Consider the following 14,700-nt stretch of genomic DNA (forward strand, 5'->3'; position numbering starts at 1 on the left):
TATACAGGATGAATATATACTATATATGGGCAGCTAGATGGTACAGTACATAGAGCACTGGCCTGACGTCAGGAACACCTGAGTTCAATCCAGCCTCAGACACTTACTTAGCTTTGTGATCCTGGGTTAAGTCTCTTAACTTTGTTTGCCAAAGTTTCTTCTTCTAAAAATGAGCTGGAGAAGCAAACGCTCCAGTATCTTCTCCAGAAAAACCTCAAGTGAGGTCACAAAAATGTCAGACATGACTGAATAACTAAACAATAACATACTATACTTAAGGTATACAACATTAATATTATATTTATTCATAACATATGGAAAATATTATATGTGAGAAATGATTTTTTTAACTAATATCTTGGGAAGATTAAGAGCTCCCCACTTATACCAAAGCCCTGACTTTTTAGAGGTCAAATTTCTCCTTGATAATAAGATAGGTGGCAAAGTGGATAAAGCACTGACCCTGGATTCAGGAGGACCTGATTTCAAATTTGGCCTCAGACACTTGACACTAGCTGTGTGACCCTTAGACAAGTCACTTAACCCTCATTATCCTGACAAAAACAAAACAAACAAAAAAAAGAGTGATAATAAAATTGAATCTCTCTCATCGTGGTCAGACTCATCCCAAGCTTTCAAGGAATTTAAGGTAGGGAAACTCTTTGTGTTCTACTCAGGCTTGGGTGGAACAGATCCTTCTTCATTCAAGGTGTGTCCACTTGGTCCCCCTATTGAAGAGGAGGAATTCTTTGAATTGATGGCCCAAAGCTTAAGATAATCTGTGTAAGGATCAATTCTTGTCCCCATTGATCAACTAGTTATTATAAGCTCTGTGCCCCACCAACATGATTGTCTTTGGTCTGAGAGAGATGGGCAAATGACCATGCTTTTATTTATAACATTTTGGGCTTATTAATGAAATTATTAAATTACACAGAACTATGTCCTCATACTTTTAATTGTCACAATTATATAAAATAGATATGTAGATGAATATATTCTATTAAATGTTACATATAATATATACTATGTACATATGATACATAAATATATAGATATAGATTGATCTCTGTGTATCTATATCTGTCTATATTCCTATATACAATCTATCAATATGTCTATATATAAATACATAGATATATCTACATTTAACACATCTGGAGTTAGAGAGGTAGAGACAGAGACAAAGATAGAGATGGAGATGATAGAAATAGAGAATATCTATGGATAGGAAACTTCAAAAGAACAATGAGCAGGTACTAGAATCGAATAAGATGAAAAGAGTGGATTAGACCTGAATTGAGAAAAATATATAGTGCTTTTAATGAAGCTAAGTTTCTTCAGGCACAGAACCCCATCTTTTTTTTTTAATAGCAATAAAAATGTTCTTCTGGGGGTAAAGGCATGGTTTCAAATATTAGAGCACCACAATCGCCAAAGCATCATCATACGGGTATACCAAAGGTCACTGGAGAAGCATATAGGTCATGGAAAGGACTTCAGAATCTCCTTAGTCTAACATGCTGGGCACAGCATATTTCTAAATTTGACTTAATCATAAGAGGTAGCAAACTGAGACCTAGATGAGTGAAGTGACTCACCTAAGGTCACATAGCAAGTTAATATGTCATTATGATGCCATCAGTAGAATACCAAGCTTAAAAAGATAAACAAATTCGAGCAATTATTAATTGTTGTAATCTTTTTCACAGTTCCTTTCCTCTGCCCTTCATGACCCTTATGAGGTAGACAAATTAAATTAGGAGGTGTTCTATTGCAGAAAGGGATTATTCATATATCTTTGTATGCTAGGCATAGTACAATGCCTTAAAGAGTAGGTAAATGTTAAGGTAAAATGGAATGGAATTAAAAAATCAAAATGGAATGGAATGACCCTCACATTTGTGGAACTTGAGAGATGAGAGGACATGGAGTGTAAAGAGAGATGGAGTTGGAGTCAGAGGACTTGGGTTCAAATTCTGGCTTATCTGCTTCTTACTTATGTGACATTGGATAACTCACTTAACTTCTTGGGGCCTTGGTTTGCTTATCTGTAAAATAAAGGGATTGGACTAAATTAACTCTATGCTCCCTCCAAAATTTAAATTTATGATTCTGTTATCCAAATGAACTTGAGCAAGCAACTTCACCTGTATGGGACTCAGTTTCCTCCCCTGTATGAGGTTCCTTTCAAATCTAAATCCTTTAATTTCTTTTATTCTTTTTTAAAAACATGTTCATGCCCTAATGAATCACTTCTTGACCTCACTCCCCAATGAATGAATGGAAAACATTATTATTAAATGCTTACATCTTCACTGTAGAAGTGAACTCATTGATCCTAGATCTGCCCTCTGAAACCACAGGAAATAATAAGTTTACTCTCTTCTATGTGGCCCCCCTTCAAATATTTGAAAAGAGTGATGATATCCTTTTAAAAGTCTTTTCTTCTCCAGCCTAAAATCCCCAGTTCTCTCAACTGTTTCTTTTTTATCCACTTTTTGGGGGGAAGATAATCAGGGTAAGTGACTTGCTCAGGGGTCACACAGTTACTAACTGAGGTCAAACTTTGAAACTCAGATCCTCCTGATTCCTGGACCAGTGCTCTATCTGCTGTGCCCCCTAGCTGCCCCACAACTGTTTTCTTGAATGACACAGCTTTCAAACACCTTACCATCCTTACTACCTGCTTCTCTTCTTGCTCATCAATGTCCTTTTTAAAATTGAACAGCTGAGATGATTATTTCCTGGACTGCTAAATGAGCTTACAATGATCCTATTTGAATAACCTCTAGAAATGCATAGTGAACAGGAGGTTTCGAAAGACTGAAAGTAGACAAATGCCTTGCTTTTGAAATCAATCAATAATACATCTAGAAATACCGGTAGGTATGTTAAAATATTTCTTTACCCCATCAAAATCCTAAAGCCATTTATTAAACACTTAGGAAAGGAGAGCCCATGTGGGTTCACAAAACGTGAGCCATGAGAAACTACATTTCCTTTTGTTAAATTTTGCTTTAGACTGATATATAAACTTTCCTTTACCTGACCTTTTAGTCCTTTCTGAGGGAAAGCTGCCTCTTTTCTCTAACCACAACTCTTAACTTCTCTGTGATTTCCTAATCACATTTCATGAAGGAGTTTTGTTAATATCTGTGGGGGGGTTGGGGTGAGTGACAGGGAGGATGGAGGGTGGGGAAGATTGGAGCCAGATTGAATCAGAATGCATGTGTTTTCTTGAGGGAAGCAGAGCAAAGGAAATCTTCTGGGGGAAAAAAAAAGCACGTAGCTCCTTCAGAGACTCCTAGTATTCAATTATCACACAATGTATCACAGGGTAGCCATAGGCTGGTTGTTCTTTTAGCCACACTGGAAGAGAAAGGCAATTTTGTTTCCACTGACTGCAAGATTTATGGAGTCAATGAAAAACAACCTAGCACCCACCTGAAGCAACAAAGCCCAAGCTCCATCATATTGCCGCTGGGGCTGTGTGAGGCAAGGGGGTTAGGAGCCTGGCATGTGGAAATAGGTTCGCATATAATAACAACAGCTGACATTTACATAGAGCTTGAGGTTTGGAAAGGACTGTACACATTTTTTTTTCATGAGAAAAGCAAAGCTGTGACGTGCCCATGATCACACCACACAAGGAGGATGTATCAGAGTTAGGATTCCAGTGTAGATTTCTTCTGCTCTTGGTCCACCATACTTGTCCACCAGAAGTGCCAAACACCTGAGGGCCATGTGCTGCTGAGTGCAGTCAAGCCAAGTTAAATATAAACTGGGGCAGTGGTGGCTAGGTGGTGCAGTGGATAAAGTACCCGCCCTGGATTCAAGGGGACCTGAGTTCAAATCCAGCCTCAGACACTTGACCACTTACTAGCTGCTGTGACCCTGAGCAAGTAACTTAACTCTCATGGCCCCACCCCCCACCCCCAAGAAAACAAGAAATATATCGGGTCTTCTTGACCTCTGCCTTCTTTGAACAGGGAAAAATTCTTGTTCTCGGGAGTGGGATGACATTTCGATCCGGGAACAATACCCTGTGGAGGCTGATCAAAAAGGCCCCCCATTTTGGGAATGGCTGGAGTTAACCGATAAGAGGGGTTTTGTTTCAACTTTTTTGTGGTCTTTTCAGAAATTTTTCACACAATTCAAATGGTGCTCTTGTCCTGGAAAGCACCACTGTGAAAAAGGATTTTACCCCAAAAATACATGAAATACATTTTCTAGTTCCCTAAAGAAATCGTTTAGGCAGTGAAAGAATAACAAAAGATGACTTTATAGATGCATTAAAAAAATAAACATCAGGTCAGGTTGAACAAAATAAATATAAATACAATAAAACAGAGTGTTAATTTGTGGATTTCTGAATCCTTGCATCTTATATTGTGGGTCAGAACCCCATATGGGGTCACATAACTGAATGTGGGAGGGTTGAAAAAAATTTGGCAACAGTTAAAAGGTTATATGTATACTGTTTTATATACCTATTTACCTAGGGTTGCATAGAAATTTCTCCAGGCAAAAAGGGGTCACGAGTGGAAAAAACGTAAAAAGCCTTGTTCTAAATTTAGAAGCCCACAAAGATCTATTATATGGATACCACCTCGTTATACCAAGTCATCAAGTGTATATTAAGTTTTCAAATGGGAAAGGCATCGAGCTAAGAGTTGGGGAAACATACACACAAAGGAGATCCTTCCAACCCTCAGAAGCTCAGTCTACCAGGGGATACAACATGCAAACCATCCCGTACAGTCCCTATAGATACAGATTAACTTGGAAATAATCTGAGGGGGAGCTAGGTAACGCAGTGAATAGAGCACCGGCCCTGGAGTCAGGAGTACCTGAGTTCAAATCCGGCCTCAGACACTTAACACTTACTAGCTGTGTGACCCTGGGCAAGTCACTTAACCCCAATTGCCTCACTTTTAAAAAAAAAAGGAAGAATGGCAAAGTCATCTTGCAATATAGGATTATACTTGAGATGCGAAGGAAGCCAAGGAACTCAGTCTTCCTACATCAAGCCTAGTGCTCTGGCCATTATGCCATCTGGCTACCCCATTCCTCATGGAATAGTACGGAATGGATTAGTATTTATTAAACACTTACCATGTGCATGAGTTTTTCAGTGATGTAGGTCACATGCTTTCAACAAGTACAAAAATGGAATCAAGGTCAGCTACCACACTGACAACAAATTAAGTAAATTTGAAAAAAAAAAAAAAAAAGCTACAAGCCAAAACTAAAGTGGAGGGAGGATTGGGATGAAACTTTTTGTTCACTGATACTCATACACTCAATGCAGCCTCTGAAGAAGAGATGTAACAGAGTATCAATTGATTTCACTGCCTACCAGTGTTTAAATTTTGCCTGACAACACCAGGAAAACAGAGGTTCTCCATCAGTCAGCACCACACCATCCACATGTGGAGCCACTGTTACAGAAAAACGAAGAAATTTTGAATACTGTGGATAAATTCACTTACCTTGGCAAGTATACTTTCCATGGATGTCCACAGAGATGACGAGGTTGATTGCACATTGCCAGAGCTAGCTGAGTGTTTGGTAGGCTCTGAAGGAAAGTGTGGGAGAGAAGGGGTATTAGACTGACTACCAAACTGAAGTCTACAGGGCTGTTGTGTTGACCTCATTATATAACCTGTAAAAACTGGACAGTATACCAGCACCACACCAGGTGACTGAATCACTTCCATTTGAATTGTTTAGAAAGATTCTAAAGATCACCTGACAAGAAAAGGCAATGGACACTAAGGTCCTTTCTCAAGCTGAATTCTCAACCATTTCTACTCTACTGTAGCGAGCACAACTCTAAATGGGCTGGCCACATCATCAAATACCAAATGTACTTTTGCCTAAAATACTAATTACAGAGAACTCACACAAGGTGAGGGCTCATATGGAGGTCAGAAATGATAAAGGGGGGAAGCTAGGTGGTGCAGTGGATAGAGCACAGGCACTGGAGTCAGGAGTTCTGAGTTCAAATCAGGCCTCAGACACTTAACACTTAACATGCTGTGTGACCCCTGTGCAAGTCACTTAACCCCAATTGCCTCACTAAAAAAATAAAAATAAAAGAAATGATACAAGGACAATCTCAAGGTCTCTCTGAAGAACTTTGGAACCAATTGGAGACAGGGGAAACAATGGCACAGGACTGCCAAGCATGGCATGCCCGCATCAAAGAAGATGCTGTTCTCTGTGAGCAAAGCAAATTGGTGGCAGCTCAAAGGAAACATAAGATATACAAATTTAGATGCATCTCCTATGAAATGTTCATATGGACTATTTGAGCCCACCCTGTGGTAGAGTCTTCTGAGCTCATATTGGTCTGATCAGTCACAGTCAGACGCACATTGACCCCAATATAATGTCATTTTGGTCCTCTTCGAAGATGAAAAGACGACAACCATTATATGCCAATTCCTTTGTAGAATCTTCCTCATGCTTGTTCCCTTTTTAGGCTATGTATAATGAATAATGTTAGGATAATACTTTAGTTGAAGTCCTTGGTTCCAAAAAAATAAAATAAAAAAAAAACATCAGTACTAATCAACGTCTTGGTAGAAAATTTCGCAACACCCTTTTCAAAGGTATAAGCTATTCCTAAGGGTACTAAGCCAGAGATCAGGGAAAATCCCATACTCCTTGAAGACAGAATTAGGGTGCTGACTAGATGAGGGCAGGAGGTAAACAATTACTCTGCTTTAAAGTTCCAGTGGTTGTGCTGGAGGTGAGCTCAAACCTGCTCACATGAATTGATTGTTAAATTTTCAGTGTTAGCATTTATAATTCAGAAGCTGGTAAATAGCTATAAATCAGGACTTGATTTATGGTTTAATTGATTTAGACTTAAGAAAATCATGGAAAAAATGTTAATTATACAGATTAAACTTAAAACTTTGTCCTGTGGACTTTTTCTTTCTGGAAAGTCAATTATTAAACATTTACCAGTATACCCCTGAATAATTCCTTCTTTCTCCCCAAACCTTGAATAGAGCAGGATAATAATCAGACCAAAATAAGTCTTTGATTTAATTCAATTACAGCAGTATCTCTTGAGGTCTTCTTTGACCAAGTGGAAATAAGAATCCTTAAAGGGAGTAGTTAAACAGGGATTGAATTTTTAGGAAAATGATTCTCCCCCTGCCCAAAAGTCAGCTGACTAATTATTTTGTCTGATGAACCAGAAACAATTGTCTATACTTTGTCTCCTTGTTTAATATTAATTATGGAGATTGTCTCTGTTATTGAACTTACAAAATACTAGAATATATCTTGGTTAAAAAGATTTGCGAAGACATGGAAAACTATGTCCCTTTCACATTTTGCTCTGTCCAAGCAAAGATGGTCAGAATTAAAAACTACTAAGTGATAAATTCATCTCTGCAAAATTAGTGCCCAAAATGAAGAGTACTTAATTTTTGATATCCTACCCTTGAGGAACTAACATTCTAATTGGAAGAGACAATCCTTATAGGAAAGCTTGATTACAGAGCAGATGGCAAGTCCCATTAGTCAGGAAAGCACATAGGCAGAGTAGATGATAAGACCAATGGTCCGTAGGGTCCAGTTGTAGGGCAGAGGGTAAGTCCTCTGTCTTTCATTTATGGGAAGGACTGAAGTTGGCAACTTCATGTTAATTGGCAATCTCAATTTTTAAAGCATCATTGTTTTCATCTCTAATAGCTATAGAGATCCACAATGAAGATGAAAATCTGTCAGGGGAATAGACAGACAGGGTCACTATGACCATGATGATAAAGCCATTGACTTAGGAGGCTCTTGCCACCCACATGCTGAACAAATTATGCAGCTCCCCAAACATAATGATGCACAGGGAACTCTTCTTTTTGTTCAAAGCCAAGGCATACAAGACATGTGAATAGCTATGACTGCCCCAGGGCCAGGGGCCTTGAAGAAAATAAGTCCATAACTACTAGGAAAAGTATATCCCCAGGGGATTTGATCAAGAAGCAGGCTGGTGCATTGGAGAAAGATTTCTGTGCTAGATTTGTTGACTCTGCTGTCCATGGATGTAGCATTCTTCTTGCTAAATCTTCCAACCTTATAAGGAGTGGTGGTAAGAAAACTAGCTTCAGGGTCTTATCTTCTTCCTAAGTGGAAAAGTCAGCCAATGCTAGTGGCAGACTTCTTACCAGGAATGGCCACTGAGCTCACTCACCCTTCCCCATGTTGGACTAGCTCCTAGAACTACTGTGAAGCTATGATAGGTCCACTCTAAATATATCTTCTTCAGTTCCAGCCCTCTGCAGCATTTCCCAAAAACCTTCAGCCATGTTGGCTTCACTTGAGCCATCATTTCCATTCCCAACCCACCAGAAAACTGGATTCCTCACCTAGATTCAGCAAGGGTACTTGCTTGGCCAACTTCAGGTTTATCTTACTTGATTCCAGGCCTCCACAGCTCTTCTGGGTGTACCACCTCCTCCTACCCCCCTCAGTCCTCTTTATGTATTATCTTCACCCAATTGAACTTAAGTTCCTTAATGGTAGGGATGTCTAATCTACTTTTATTTTTATCCCCAGTGTATAGCATAGTGTTTGAAACATAGAATGTCTTAATAAATGCTTTATCTAGCTAACTTGCTAACTATATCTAGGGGAAATTATCAGCTAACTATATCTAGAGCTGAGAACCTGAATCTACACAGATCATGACCTATCCCAATTGTGGAGAGGTCCTCCAGAGATTTTACCTCAGCATCTGATGACTGGTCCTGCTGGAAGCATGAGTATGTTCCCTGTATGAGCATTGATTTGCTTGCTTGCAGGACTGCTGCTGTGAGGAACAAAATCAACACAAACTATACATTTCCTAGAACTCTTGGGGTCAGATCAACCCACTCCTTGAGAGTGGCAGGCTCATGGCTTCTTGGTAGATGCTTGATTATTTTATTATGCATTATGTGGTCATTATTAAGTACCATTTCTTTGCTTATTGATTCTATCCTAAGAGCAAGAACAACTATATGTCATATCCAAGTGTATTGGTCAGTTTTCTGTAAAGTTATCCTCCTTAATATCAAGATGAGAATTCAGTGAAATATAGAAAGTTCAAAGAAGTAAGTGATGTTCACTAGTGGATGGGGACTCAAGAACTGAATTCTGATTGGGTTAAGCCAAAAGTCCCTATACCCTTTAGCAAGGAGTGAACATCATCCTAGGTAAAGGATGAGGATTAGAAGGTCACTGACTCTGAGAATTAGGGTTGTCCATTTACAGACTCTGAGAACCAGAGTTGCCCATTCACTCAGAACTACCCAGTTGGGTCCTGTGAATAACTGTTAGGGTGAGCTTGAGATTTCCCCTTTCCCCTCTCCCCCTGCACTCCCAAACCTCTGAGCTAATTCAGGTGGGTGGGTGTTAGTGGCATCCAATGGTAAGATAATACAAGCAGTTAACTAGATCTGGTTGTTGGCAGGATAAGAAGTACTTTGTAAAACTTAGAGCACTAGAAAAAGAATTTCATTGTCTCTGTCTGGAGGAGAAGTGGAATAAATTGGATAGTGACCCCCAACAAACTTAAACTGAAAGCCCAGGATTGGTCACTATCAGATGTTTCTGTTTTATTTTTTAAGGGACTTTTTATTAATACACTTTTACTTCTATCTTTTGCTTTTTCATTGTCTTTTTAATCATAAAAGTATTTTATTATTTTCCAGATAGTTTTCAACATTTGTTCTTATAAGATTTCTAGTTCCAAATGTTTCTCCCTCTCTTCCTTCCCTCCATCCTCCCCAAGACAGCAAGCAATCTGAAATAGGTTATATATGTACAATCACATTAAACATTTCTGCATTAGTCTTGTTGTGAAAGAAAAATCAGAACAAAAGGGAAAAACCTCAAAAAAGAAAAACAAACAAACAAAAAAAGTGGAAACAGTATGGTTTAATCTGCATCCTGATTCCACAATTCTTTTTTCTGGATGTGGAGAGCATGTTCTGTCATGAGTCCTTTGGAATTATCTTAGATCATTGTATTGCTGAGAAGAGTTAAGTCCGCTGATACTGTGTACAGTGTTCTCCTGGTTCTGCTCATTTCACTCAGCATCAATTCATATAATTCTTTCCAAGTTTTTTCTGAAATCCACCTGCTTATCATTTCTTACAGCAAAATAATATTTCATTACATTCATATAACATAAATTGTTTAGCCATTCCCCAAATTGATGGGAATTCTGCAATTTCCAATTCTTTGCATATCACAAAGAAGAGCAGCTATAAATATTTTTGTACATGTGGGTCCCTTTTTCCCTTTTTATGATCTCTTTGGGGATATAGACCTAATAGTGGGTATTACTGGGTCAAAGGATATGCACAGTTTTTATAGCCCTTTGGACTTTTGAGGGATTTTTGCAAGATTAGAGTAGTCTAAGACGATAATATGAGCAGAAAGCCAGTTAGTTATTAGACTATAAGCTCCCTGAGGTCAGGGCTGACTTTTGCCTCTTTTTGTATCCCCAGCACTTACAGGGACTTGGCACAATATAGTGCTTATACATGTTTATTGGCTAGCTTATGGAATGGAAAATCAGCCAAGTGATTAATACTGAATCAGAAAGATGCCAGAGGTGTTGCACAACTCAACCCACCACATAACTCTTGTTTCTATTGTTGCTGCTGCTGTTGCTTTAATGCCATCATGTTCTCATACAACTCCCTCATCTAACCACTTTCTCCTCCAAGCTGACAGCCACCATGGTCCAAGGCTACCCTGACTCTTCTAAGCCACCGCTATAAACAATATGCTCAGAGCATCTAATTAACCACTGTCAGGCAGGGAGGAGTTAAAGAGACAAAAAGGGCCATGCTCCAAAGGGAGTGGAGCTGAATGGTCATAGGGGTGTTGTTCAGTTCTCTCCAACTCTTATGATCCATTTTGGAATTTCGTGGCAAAGATACTAGAATGGTTTGCCAGTTTCCTTCTCCAGCGCATGTGACAGAGAATGGAAACTGAGGCAAACAGGGTTATGAAGTGATTTAGGGTCGCGGTCATATAGCTAGTTAGTGTACTAAGGCATATTTCAGCTCTAGGAAGATGATGTTTCTGACTCCAGCCCTGCACTCTATCTACTGTGCCATCCTGCTGTCCTTTTGCACCACCTAACTGCCTATCTCTATGAGGGAGATAACAAAACCATGGTCTTAGTATGAAGTCAAGTTCCTATTGGAGAGAGAGTAATAGGATTCTTCATGCCACAAGAGATGGATTAAGTGGAATTGGAAAGTCCAGACAGAATCAGGATAACTGGGAGGGTTCACATAAGTTCAGGGCTTATGGGGATCCAGGAAAGCAAAGTATTTGGGGAAAAACCAGCTGCAATAGGAGCTTAGAACAGCAGTCACTACCTTGGAGAGCCATCACTACCTGACAATTCATCCTAGCTAGTGTGCATAGCTATGTGCCAGCCATCCCTGTACTTTCCTCTTAAAAAGACATGCATGTAGGAGGATGGTGGGGGTGGATAAGGAGAAGAGAACAACTGGGACACCTGAATTACAAAATAAACCTGCCTTGGCACAGTGCCTTGGAAAGAGCCATGGATTTCAAGTCGGAGAAATTAAGGTCGAATTTCCACCCCTGCTAGTTACTACCTATGTAACCTTGGACAAATCACTTTCTCTCTCTGGGACTTAATTTCCTTATTGAAAAATAAGAGGATTAGACCTGCCTTTCAATGTCCTTTGAAAAATTACTTAGGTTCTGTGTCTAAATGTGTGTGGGTAAGGCAGGAGATTTTTTAGGAAGTTTGTAACTTATATTAACTCTGCTTTCTCAATTCAACACTAATATTAATAGCTAGGATTTATATAGCACTTTAAGATTTGGAAAGCACTTTACAAATATTGTCTCAGTTTATCCTCACAACAACCCTGAGAGGTAAGTAGTATTTTACAGATGAAGACACTATGACAGACAGAGGTTAAAAGGTTTGCCCAGGGTCACATGGTTGGTAAATGTCCATATCTGAACAAAAGTGTTCCTGACTTCAGTTCCAGATTTCTATCCCCTGTACCATCTTGCTGCCTGCAATGTGCTAAGTATTCTGTACATGTACCCCAACCCCTCTGTCTCTGTTAACTCTGTGTATTCTCCTCATCCCTATCTATATCCATTGTCTTTTCTCTTATATCCACCCTCTCCTGTCTAGTCTGCCTATCTGAGATGTCTCAGACTCACTCTTGCCTGGAGAATAGCTAATCTTGGCTAAGCTGTCAATCAGTATTAGATCAGTAATGATAGTTTTAATTTGTTGTTATTGCCCTCACTGGATGGCCTGATGCTGACTGACAGCTCATCAGGCCAGAGACTGGGAAGGCAAGAAGGCTGGAGAGGACCAAACTTTTCTTCTTGTTCCAACTCTCTCCCATTTCTGCTAATTCACTACAAAAAGGGACCCTAGCATCAATCATGTACTGCAGCCCAGGGTACTCCCTGAATCTTCAGATCTCTGCCTACTAACCCCCCCCATCAATAACTGGGAAATTAAAGGAGAGGTGAACTTTGATGGAATGGGGGAGATTCTAGTTGGCAGCTTCCCTTTGCTTCCAAATGCAACAGCATTTTATGTGCATGGGCAGGATCTCCTTGACAAAATGTGAAGTAAGATTTTCTTTGGATAGTCATCGATTAGCAAAGGAAAGACAGCCCCTCCCCTCCCAACAATTCAATTAATTGGGATCCACACTGGCTCAGCACATGAGTTGCGTGAAAAGGCACCTCAGCCCAAAAAGATGTTGGCAAAAAGCGAATGGTGCTGTGTCACCAGTTTTAAAGATTCAGGCAAGCCATTCAAAGAAGGCTACCCCAACTACATGGTAGACAAATTGGGCATGCTGAAAGTTCCCTCAAGGCTGGTTCCTTGTTAAAACTGGGCTTGCTAGGGGCAGCTAGGTGGCACAGTGGATAAAGCACTGCCCCTGGATTCAGGAGTTCAAATCCAGCCTCAGACACTTGAGATTTACTAGCTGTGTGACAGTGGGCAAATCACTTAACCTCATTGCCTGGCAAAAAACAAAACAAAACAAAAAAACTGGGCTTGCCAAGAGAATCCATGTGTAGTCTGTTTGAAACCTGAAGCCCTATGTCAATGCTATCTATTGTTATTATCATCCTCTTAGAGCTCAAAACTTTAAGTAAAAATTATTACTTCTTTTAAAAGAATATCTATCTTAAGAATTTGTCTTGGGGCAGCTATGTGGTACAGTGGACCTGAGCTCAAATCTGGCCTCAGACACTTGACACACTAGCTGTGTGACCCTGGGCAAGTTACTTAACCCTCATTGCCCCACAAAAAACAAACAATTTTTCAGGAAGGGAATGAAAAGACTATCAGTCTGGGAGTCCAGATATGTAGGTTCTATCAACTCTCTGGGTGACCTTGACAGACTCACTTGCCCATCTCTAGGCCTTCAGTGATTGTTGGACCAGATCCTTTCTAAGCACTTTAATTCTATAACCCATGATCCTCTTTGTAATTATGGTCTAAAGGAGAAGAGTTAATATTGAACTAATCTAGTGAGAGGCTTCCCCAAAATAAAGTTTTTTATATGCATAATATAAAACTCATAGGATTACAAGGAAACTATATTCAAATACATTTGTGTATGTCTATATGTGTATATGTGTGTATATACACACAGATTTATATATGTATGTGTGCATACATATATGTGTGTGTATATACATGTATATTATATATATATACATATATATTTATCACAGATCCTTGGTTAAGAATGTCTGTCTTATACCATTGCTAGGTTTATATCCCAAAGACATCCCAAAAAAGAGAAAAAGACCTATTTGTACAAAAATATTTAGAGCAGCTTTTTGTGGTGGCTAAAAATTGGAAATCAGAGGAATGCGCATCAGTTGGGGAAAGGCTAAACAAGCTCTGGTATATGATTGTGCTATAAGAAATGACAAGCAGGAATGATATCAGAAAGACCTATAAAGACTTGTATGAACTATGTATAATAAAGTGAGCAGAACCAGGAGAATGTGTGCACAGTGACAACAGCATTGTTTTGATGAAGAATTGTGAATGACTTAACTATCCTCAGCAATACAATGATCAAGACTATCCCAAAAGACTAATGATGAAGCCTACTATCTGCCTCCAAAGAAAGAACTGATATTGATTGAACACAGACTGAAGCGTGCTATTTTTCACTTTTTCATTTTTCTTTTATCAAATTTTCTTATGCAAATTTACTAATATGGTAATGTTTTTACATAATTGCATATTATAACCTATATCTGATTGCTTACCCCTCAGGAGAAAGGGAATGAAGGATAAAATTTGGAACTCAAAACTTTAAGTAACAATTATTACTTCTTTTAAAAGAATATCTATCTTAAGAGAGAGTTGTCTTGGGGCAGCTAATGTGGTACAGTGGACATGAGCTCAAATCTGGCCTCAGACACTTGACACACTAGCTGTGAGAACCCATGGGCAAGTCACTTAACCCTCATTGCCCCACAAAAACACAAACAAACAAATAAAAACAAAAACACAAAAGTTGTCTCAGGTATTAAAAGGTTAAGTGAAAAACAATTTTAAGTTAAAAAAAAGTTTAAGTGACTTGACCACGCTCATACCAGGCAGGATGTGTCAGAGGAGAGAGTTTGAATACGTCTCTTCCT

Source organism: Dromiciops gliroides, chromosome 4 (assembly GCF_019393635.1).
Source record: "Dromiciops gliroides isolate mDroGli1 chromosome 4, mDroGli1.pri, whole genome shotgun sequence".
Taxonomy (NCBI): domain Eukaryota; kingdom Metazoa; phylum Chordata; class Mammalia; order Microbiotheria; family Microbiotheriidae; genus Dromiciops; species Dromiciops gliroides.